General features: G+C 38.1%; 1 long non-coding RNA gene across 1 annotated transcript; it reads left to right on the top strand.

Moving 5' to 3' along the window:
* Positions 1,026 to 3,754, top strand: LOC109717294. Its single transcript, XR_002218155.1, has 3 exons — positions 1,026 to 1,087; positions 1,766 to 1,931; positions 3,613 to 3,754. It is a non-coding gene; the product is annotated as an uncharacterized LOC109717294 (long non-coding RNA).

The following is a 10,205-nucleotide window of genomic DNA, read 5'->3' as shown; positions in this document are numbered from 1 at the left end:
CCAGCAGGGTGTTCCTTTGCTTCGGGACTTCCTCGCTGCTAGGAATTAGCGACTAAGGTGGGTTAATGATCGGCTTATACTCCTAAGTGCGCAATAGTCAACATGTGTAATTTCAGATTTTATATAGTTTACTTTAGCTCGAATTCATGGATTTTGTTATAGATAGCAAATCTGAATTTGGAGCATGTGGTATTAAATTGAGTAGTTTATACATGTTGGACTTGGAATTTGAATTAGGAGAAAACCTGCGATTTGGACCTGTCACATGTTTAAACTGCCTGATTTAGCTCTAGGAGCCGTTATAAAATTGTACTGTCGCAGTATCTTCGAGACGAGTACTTCAGGTAGTTTAGAATATATTTACGCTCGTGCTGGTGTGCCGAGTGGATTTTTACAGGGTCGTTCAGGTTGTTCCGGACTGTTGGGTGCCGTCAGGGTTGACGGTGGACCCGTATCGCCTTTTTGGCGTCAGATTGTGCTGAGGGCACGTTACCTGTTGGTTATTAGACCAGTTTGAGTTGGTTACTTGACTTTGGCTTTTCAGAGCCTGATTGAGCTCGACAGAGATACGCTGCATACTCGGTTGGGTAGCGCCCACGAGTGCCACTCCGGAGTCAGGCTTTGTGCTTTCGCGTTGGTGTCGCTCATGCCAGTTGGACTTGCTCTCCACGGACCAGTTAGTGTGGATAGAGCCTGATAGTCGCAACGGGGCAGGGACGGGTGTATTCACAGTCCCGGGGACGGGTATGCTTACAGTCCCGATTGGATTGGGTCAGATTTGACATTTACTACAGTTGGTTAGTGTAGAGCATGATAGTGTAGTGATCGATAGCGGTAGAGTTTACTTCCTGCTTTTCTGACTACTCTTGCTCCCTTCTGTAGACTTAGTGGGTGGACCGATGTTGTTTTGGGCGGTACCCACTGAGGACTACTTGTTTTTACAGTAGTTCTCACGCCCAGTTGTTACCCCTGTTTTGCAGAGCCACAGGTTTCGGCTACTGCGCCTTCCGCGGATCAGGATCGAGGCAAGGGCGTCGCGGGTTAGAGCCCTACCCGACGAGCAGAGCTAGAGGCACCCCTACTGCAGGTAGATGTTTTGTTTCGAGTTTATGTACATAGTTTACCTAACTCGCCAGTGCAAGTAACTCTGTATTTTGGATTTGAGCTATGTATATGAAACTCAGTTTGTTTAGCTTTTGTTTTCTCTAGCAGCTCTATACTACTGTTTGTAGTATTGTATGTTTACAGGTGCAGCTGTCGCTTCGTGTACAGAGGAAACTCCTTTGTATACGGCGGGTTTGTCGGTGTGCCCGGGGAACGAGACATCCGGGGCGTGACAACTATCGATTTTTTTAACAAAAAATAAGTAAAATGACATTTTTGCCAATATAAATATGTCTCTTTAAAAATTTTAACTGTTAAAACTATATTGAAATATCCTCCCAAAAATTTTCAACCGTTATCTTCTCTTTTTCTGCCATCACAAATAATATAAGGGGGGTACAAAGGTCAATTTACGTTATTAAATAACTAGGATTAGATATTTTATCTATGGTTAACTATATTTTTCAAACGGATTCTAACAGTGGGGGTATATTTGAAAACGTTTAGTATCTTTATAGGATAAATTCGAAAAGTTGAACTTTATATGAATATATTTGTTATTTGATATGTTTACAGAGAGGTGTATGCAATTAACCCTATTAACAATTGTTTTAATAAAATTCTTAATGCATTTAACTATTGCTGTGAACCGAAATCTCAGACCGCTAACCCGGTCAAAGATTCTCCGGATGCGCGCGAGGAGATGAGACGACTACGAATGATGACCCTCAAAGTTTGCGCCCACTATAGATCAAGCGATTCGTTTGATGAGGGATCAGATCAACAAAGTTCGATGCAATATAACAAATTCGGCTCGGCTGTATCAGGTAAGTATGCAAATTATACAGAATTTTCTGATTCGGCTGAAGAACCGAACGAAGCTTATATTGCTTAGATTTGAAAAATATTTACAAGAAAGAGCAAAAAGAGAATCTATTCTATCAACTACTCCTACGAAATAACAGTAGTGCGAGAAAAGTAAAAGATTTACAAATAGACTACTCCTAGAAAAACGATAAAATGTGAGAAATATGAAAATTGATCTTCTCGTTTTCAAGGAAAAAAACTTCTCTTCCGGGCATCTTCTATTTATTTTTTATTTATAGTCCACATGTTGTTATTCAGTTATTTCTATGATCGGCCACTTTCCCAATTTCGTGGGCCATTACTAGCCGATATTAACGACATATAACTGCATGGACTTTAACTACTTTTCGGTTTAATGCGGTTCTTTCTCTGTTCTTAGTGCACCATCTGTTACTTATCTCTGGCTTTAAAGGCTCTGACTGCGGTGCACCCTGGCTTATTACGTGGCGCGATTTCTTTGGCGCCAATAACTATAATCACTTAAGTTTCAAAAAATTAAAATTTAATGAAGTCGCAAGTAAAAGAAAATTGAGTTGAGAGATCGAGTCATCTCAGAACGGGGGATCTACATGTGGATTCGTTTTATTTATGTGCTAACTGAGGTTTTTTTTTTTTTTTTTTTTTTTTTTTTTTTTTTTTTGTGGACTGATTTTATTTGTTAGCTAACAAAGACAAGAGTTGTTGAAAAGTTTTTTTGTTTCAGTTGATATAGTAATACTAAATAGTAAATACACAACAAGAAATTTAACTTTTAGCAACATTTAACTAGCAACATTTGACTAAGTCACACAAATTATAAAATTTAGCAACATTTATTTATTCGTGTTGCTAAATGTATTTATTTACCAATATTTAGATATAAATGTTGCTAAATACAAATAACACCAACACTAAGTATTAAATGTTGCAATATTTAGCAACATTTTTGGTGATAAATGACGATGAGTTTTTCAAATTTTAAAAATCCCTCCAAATTTTTAAAATTTCATCTTTCCCTCCTTTTAGTGTTATTTCTTTCCATCTCTCTCCCATTTCTTTGTCTCTTCACTTTAAACTCTCAAGAGATTTTTTACTTTCATGGTTTCTTCTTTTATTCCTTAATTCCATAAAGTCCTTCTCACTATTTTTTTTTTTTTTTATTTTGGAAGATTGGAGGAAAAACTATTAGTATCGGATTATCAATTTTGTTTCTAAAGATAGGTAAGTATCCCTTTCTTATAAGATAAATCAATTTCATATTAACTTCTAGTCAAAATTATAGATTTGAAATTTTCTTTTTTTTTTTCATTAACTAATAAAGTTTAGTATGACTAGAATAGGATTGCCCTTCGACCTTTTGATTCATTTATTGTTGTATATGGTATGATATGAGGTTTTTTGTTTCTTAACTTTCATAAAATTTTTTTTTTACATTTTACTTTTAGATATTAAATTTGTGGTTATTACATTGCTATTATTTTAATTTGATACTTTTTCTTTATTTTTTTGGGAAATATCATTAATTTTCAAGATGTAAGAGCAAATATATGATCTTTTATGATTTGGTAAGGGCAATATATTTTATCTTTTAGTAGTTCATAGTATCTTATATTTTATGATAAATTGTATAAAATTTTAATTCTTAACCTTTTCTTTTTACAGGGTAAATAAATAAAGGTTACAAGATTGTTTTATTCAAGCATTTTGGAGACTTCTACAACGAATAAGGATGACTAATTTTTAATTTTGTCGTGATCAAATTCGTAATTATGAGGAAACTCAATTTTTTTTTTATTTCAAATGTGTTTTTACCAATAATTCAAAATACTATTATACGTGATTGTTTAGTAATATTTGGTTATTATTAACTATAATTATAATAATTAATAAGAAATTAATAATATTTTAATTTAATTAATATCAAAATTTATAATTAATAAAATATTTTTATTTAATATAAAAAATAATAACTAAATTAATACAAAAATTATTTAAACAATATGCACCACCATTTAATAATTGCTCTTTTAAAATTTTTATTTAGCAACATTTGTTAATTGTTGCTAATTTTTTAGTATCACCAACATTCTCTCCATATATTGTTAAAAGATTCAACAACACGGGCATAGACAACACTAAAAGTTAAGTGTTGCTAAAAGATTTAGTCACATTTCTTACACATTTAGCAACATCTATAAATGTCACTAATACTATGTGCAAATCTATATGTATATAAACTAAATATTATTTATATACTTAGATTAAAATGTATATAAAAATACCATTCATCTATCAAATTAAGTGTTTTTATTAATCATTAATCATATTAAATAATTAGTGAGTGATATTTATTCCTTAGATAGATGAATTTTAAAATACATACTCACTTTTGAATATATATGTTGGTACCAAAAAATTAACAAGTCGATTTAACCCACGTATGAGTCAAAGAAATAAGGACACGTGGTACACCAGAAGTCGACAATAAAGCGCCTGAAGGTTTAGAGCATTTAGGCGGGAATAGTTGAGAAGTTGGGCGTGGCGCCTGAAGGTCTAGACCGTTTAATTAGGCGGGAACGGTTAAGAAGTGGGGCGTAACTTTCATAAAAAATGGAGTGTAACTTTCATGAGAAGTGGGACGTAATTTCCATGATTATGGCTACACCACTTTCCCCACTACTATAACCAACCAATAATGTGGGCGGATAAGATATTATAAATAATAACTTTGAAGCCTATAATAGGCGTGTTTCTCTCCCATGAACGAGAAAAGCTCCGCATTTTCAATACTTTTCTTTCTTACATTTATCGTTTTCTAGTAGTAGCCTACATCTAATCTTTTCTACTCGCATTTATTGCTTTCCTAGAGTAGTTTTTAAGTTAGATCTCTGGAGTCTATATGCCCCACGGAAACACTGTTGTAATCTAGATTTTCAGAGTCTGTATGCCCTTCGGGCACACTCTGTTTTGTATGAGTTTCCAGCTTCATTTTAATATATAAAGGTATTCGACTCTTTCAGCCGATCAGTCACTGTGTATTCCATCTATTCGGCTCATCAGCCGACCCAAATTTCAGTATTTTTCGTACATTCGGCTTATCTAGCCGAACCGATTCTATAGTAGAGGTTCTGAACTCGGCTAATCCGATCTCTCATCAGCCAATCGCTTGATCCAGTTGAAAGGTGCGAACTTCGAGAGTCACTAATCGTAGCCGTTCTACATCCCTACACACTTCCCTTGGAGGATCTTTGACCTGGTGAAAGAAAAGGAAATTCGGCTCCCCACAATATAAATAATATTATTTTTACATAAATAAATAGATATGTAGATACTAAAGTGTAAATGCTAACCATCTAGTTTCTTGGACACCGGATAAATTTGTCCCTAGTCTCAACTACCCCACGTGTAGTCCTATCATACTTCCTCATTACAATAAAGAAAATTTTCTCAATTATTATTTATTTAGGATAGTTATTTAATACCTCTCAAAATTTTAAAAATATTTAATTTATTTTTTTAATATACCTCTCATAAGTTTTTATGTTATTCAAAAATATCCCAGCAATTACCATCCGTTAAGTTATCACAGGTTAAATGTGAGTTAAATATCTAGCAGAGTTTAAAAAAATCAAAATACCTCTTAAAATAGCAGAATTTAACTTAAAGGCAAATAATAAAAGTTGATGATGATGGAGGGGTATATTTGAAATGACCAAAAATTAAAGTACTTCTTTTATCCCTAATTCAAAGGCAAATAAGAAAAGTTGATGATGGTAGAAAGATATATTTGAAAGGATAAAAATCTTTTTTTTGTACACTAATTAAGCACTTAAAAAAAGTTAATGCAAATAAAAATATATTTTGAAAATTGTCAGCCGGGACCGGCGGTAGGCCCTCCAAGTAGCGTGCCGACCCCGTATGCTACAATTGATAAGGTGTCTCGGATAAAAGTGGAAGTAAAAGCAAGAGATAGAACAAATATAAGATAATGAAATTAACTAGAACTAGAGATAATCAGAGAAGTAAAGTGTCTATCATTACACCAAAAGTAAGAATAAAGGTAGGTCAAAACAAGATAACCTAAGTAGTACTAATAACAGGTCTTAGGTACAAAAATGGTGGTCTCTATACATATAGGTGACAATACTCTCAACCTCTACAAAAGAAAAACAACGAGAGGATTAGCACTATCGGAACGGTCCCTCGGTAAAGCGCGCTAGCCGAGGCGATTCCCTTTCGCGGATCCCTGGCTTCACTGGTGGAGGCTTTCTACAATATTGAGAAAAAAGAGGGCTGTGTGAGAACTAAATTTATAGTCCCAGTGGAATTACTTGACTCAGGTCCTGCTCACTAAGGCCCAGCATAAGAGGTAAGCCACGATATAATATAAGCAATAAAAAGGCAGCATGTAATAAACTGATGTAGAGGAGAGATAGTAAACTGCCTATACTATATATCCCTCTAAGCACTGAATGCAACTGTTGTACTTTATTTTCTAGGAAATAAACACAATGGCAATAGTTTACTTTACTAACCTTTATTTACATGATAGTAATAAGCTCTATCATGGCAACAAGCCTATTTGATTGGAAATAGGTAGACTGTCAAAGATATACTACATGTCTCAACACTATTGCTAAAGCAATTAAATGTTACTTCAATACTAACTATAGTGTGATTATACCACTTCTTAAACGTCTCGATTTATTTCATTAATGGACTACAAGGTAGTCCGTTGTGTGCGTAGAGTGCTGTGGTAGCCAAACATTTCCTACTTTGGAATGTGTCGGTCCCACTCGAGCCCAGTAGGCTTTCAAATATCGCCGAGCGAACTCATAGTGCGTAGGATAACTCCGGAAGTGCCGGCTTGTGGGGAGGACCCTCACAAGCATGTGGATGAGCAAAAAATGGCAATCAAGCGAGGTCCTGTCTCAAGTATACCCAATCCTCATGTCTCTAACATGTATAGTCGGCTTAGAATCCGAAGGTCTTCGTTTAAGTCACTAATGTGAGTCCCAACACACACGTTGCTTAGTGCACTTCTTTAGAACCTTAAGCTCCACAACTAATCATGTTCCAATTAAAGACTTAATCATTAATGCTCACTAAGCTCGAGCCCTAATGTGCTCTTCATGACAATTGGCCAGAATCTAATAATCATCTAAGTCCCTAAGCCTCTCTAGGCTTCCAAAAATCCCTAATGTCACATCTGGTATATAGTTTGAATGCATGAAAGCAAGGTTCGTTTTCATAATAGGGATTATAATTTCAAATCGCAACTAGAATGCTAGGCCACACATGCATGCTCTCTACTATATAGAGGTCCCAAAATTTACTACACATAACCTATGCATGTTAAGCATTCTAAAATTCATAATAAATACATTTAACATGAAAATGCATGAATTTCGACTTTACGAAACATTTAACACTAAATATGAGCATTTCTCATATTGTATGCTAGGCCAAACCCACCGAACCGTCGCGTGCTCCTTCGATTCGCCGAACGGAGTTGTCCACGAGCCTCAAGATATCCTAGAAGTGATCAGCGAAGAGATACGAGGGCATTACGACCAACCGTAAGATCAAACATTAACCTAGGAGCAAAAAGGGCCAAAACTTACCTCAAGAGTAGAAATCTCTTCTAAAGCTCCAAAAGAGAGCTAGAACCTTTCCAATCCAAGCCCAAGGAAGGTTCTAAACCAACTAATTTGGCCCCAAAAGCCCTAGGTTCAAAATACCAAAAAACAAGCCCTAAGTCTCAAAACTAGGGTTTCACTTCCCAAAAATCACCAAAACAAAAATCTAGAAGAGGGAAACATGATACTAACCCTTTGGAAGCTTCAATCCAAGCTCAAAATGCCCTAGGGTTGAAGTTTGGTCCACCACCAAACCCTACAAGCAAGCTCCAAGCCTTGCAAAGGTGGGAAAGAGAGAAAGGGGTGGAGCTCCAAGCTCCCTCAAGCTAGCTCCTCTTCTTCTTCTCCTCCTTCTTCTTCTTCTTCTCTCTCTAGAAAGTGTGGGGAGAGGGTGAGAATGAGAGAATAAGAGAGGGAAGAAGAGGAAATGGCTAATAAGCCCATCTATTGTAACAAAATCCGGAGAGGCCCCTCAAAAATCCATTATTGCAACAGCCCGCGCGATCTGAGGCTAGTTTTCGTACAGAGGGACGGTCTATCCAGCAGGGACCGGTTGCGAACCTAATCCATTTGGAACGGTCTACTCGCTGCGCATGGGACCAGGTCTTCACTGCGAAGACGCGTTCGGGAACGTCTCGCCTGCTAAGGACCGGTTGCCTCAGGTTTCTCAAATTGCCACTGGGGAACGGTCTCTCCTTACCAGGCGACCCGGCTCCCGAGGTAACAAAACTTCAGGACTTGTCCAAAGTTCCCAGATTGAACTTTTCGGGTCGGGAACTTTTACACCTCACAAGTGTGGAAAGCTCGAAATAATCCAAAACACACTCGCAACCTCGCAATTTGCAAAGGTCCGAGTTTGTTACATTAACCCATTCCTAAGAGTTTCGTACCGCGAATCGGAAATGACATATTCCTCAAGCTCAGTCTGAAAAAGATGGAATAGCGCCGCAGTGCGCTCTTAAACTCCCAGTGGCCTCGCGCTCGTCGTGATTGCTCCCAAAAGCACCTTCACGCTATGGATTTTTTCGGTTTCGCCACAGTCTTTTCACCTCGCGAGCCAAAATTATCAAGGGTTGTCCTCAACCTCAATTCCTCCCGCGCTCATAGGATGTAGCCGTTCAAGTACATGGTCGCGGTCGTGGCTGATTATTCCGAAGGACGATATATGGAATACATTTGTAACCGATATGGTTCGCGTGGCGGTCGATTACTCTACCAGCGCCTACCGCACTCCAAAACTATACGGTCCAATATATTTCGGGCAACTTAACTTGCGCCCGGATTCCAAATCGGTCTAATTCATCGACGTCGTGGAGCTTTCAACGAAGCGTTGATCTCCAATCTGAACTCCAAGTCTCGTCGCCGCATGTCAAGATAATCTGCTGCTACTCTGCGGGCCGTCAACAGCTCCTCCCGGAGCGATGCGAACTTGTCTCCTGAACTTCCTGGAGACAATCAGGGCGCTTAAAGCAATCTTATCCAATTCACATCAATGAAGTGGCGATCTACACTTGTCTAGAATATGATTCGAACAGGCTTGCCATTCTGATTGCTTGCTTGATAACTGTTGTTATAAGCAAATCTTGCCTCGGTCATGTGCGACATCTCCCTGGAGTGTCACGCAGGCTCGAGCATGTCTCGAGAGTATGTATAAGTTACGTCAGACGGTCACTCTCGGGGGTGGAAGCAGTGCTGAAATTTAAACGGCGTACCAAAGCATTCTGTAAGTCCTCAAAAATGGATACGAAACGGGGGTCTCGATCTGAACGATAGTATAGAAGTAAGGATACCCGTGCAACTCGCACAATTATCCAAATAAATCTGATGCGGTCTCTTCACGAGTCCAGAAGTGTGGTAGGTATGAAATGTGCGATTTTTGTAAACTATCCACAATCCCCAACGCGTCTGCCCGGCCTGTGTCGAGCAATCCTCATCACCGACAGATCCATGTTGTCTTTTTCCCTTCACACTTGGACGGTGGCTTCTGCCAATTTGCCCGCCGGAACTCGTGTCACTAAGCCATTCACTTGTTGGCAGTTACGGCAATCTGGCAACAAACTCCAACATCCTATTTCAATCCGGCGCACCAGTAAGTAAAATTCAAGTCCTTGTTACATCTTGGTGCCATCCGAGAATTGTATAGATCGGATGCAGGTGTAGCTTCTTAGAAGAATGTTTCTTTATGTCCAATGTCCGACGATACACAGGACCGAATGCATCAATCTAACATCTAAAGTGAAGTCACCGGTGTAAACGATCAACATCTTAAGACTCGAATTTTTGCACTCGAGTGGAGTTGTTTCTTTAAATCCTTTTCCAAGTGTAGGTTGCACCACCAAGTCATCAGTCTCGATGTAATCGGAGCACCACCCTCCAACTCCACCGCTTCATCTGCGTCGATCACGGCCGGCATTGAGTAAACCACAAGGCATTTGCAATAAGTTCTCAGTCGCAATTTTAGACTTAGTGATCTCACCAACATTAAGACCTTGACCGGGTGAGACACAGTATAGATCAAATCATAATCCTTGCGTAGTCAACCTCTTCGCTGCCTCAAGTTCAATCACTTTGACGTGAAGATACTTAAGCTCTTTGATCCGTATATTCGACATCTCT

Source organism: Ananas comosus, linkage group 11, assembly GCF_001540865.1.
Source record: "Ananas comosus cultivar F153 linkage group 11, ASM154086v1, whole genome shotgun sequence".
NCBI classification, from domain to species: Eukaryota; Viridiplantae; Streptophyta; class Magnoliopsida; order Poales; family Bromeliaceae; genus Ananas; species Ananas comosus.
This window is presented reverse-complemented; position numbering and strand designations above follow the sequence as displayed.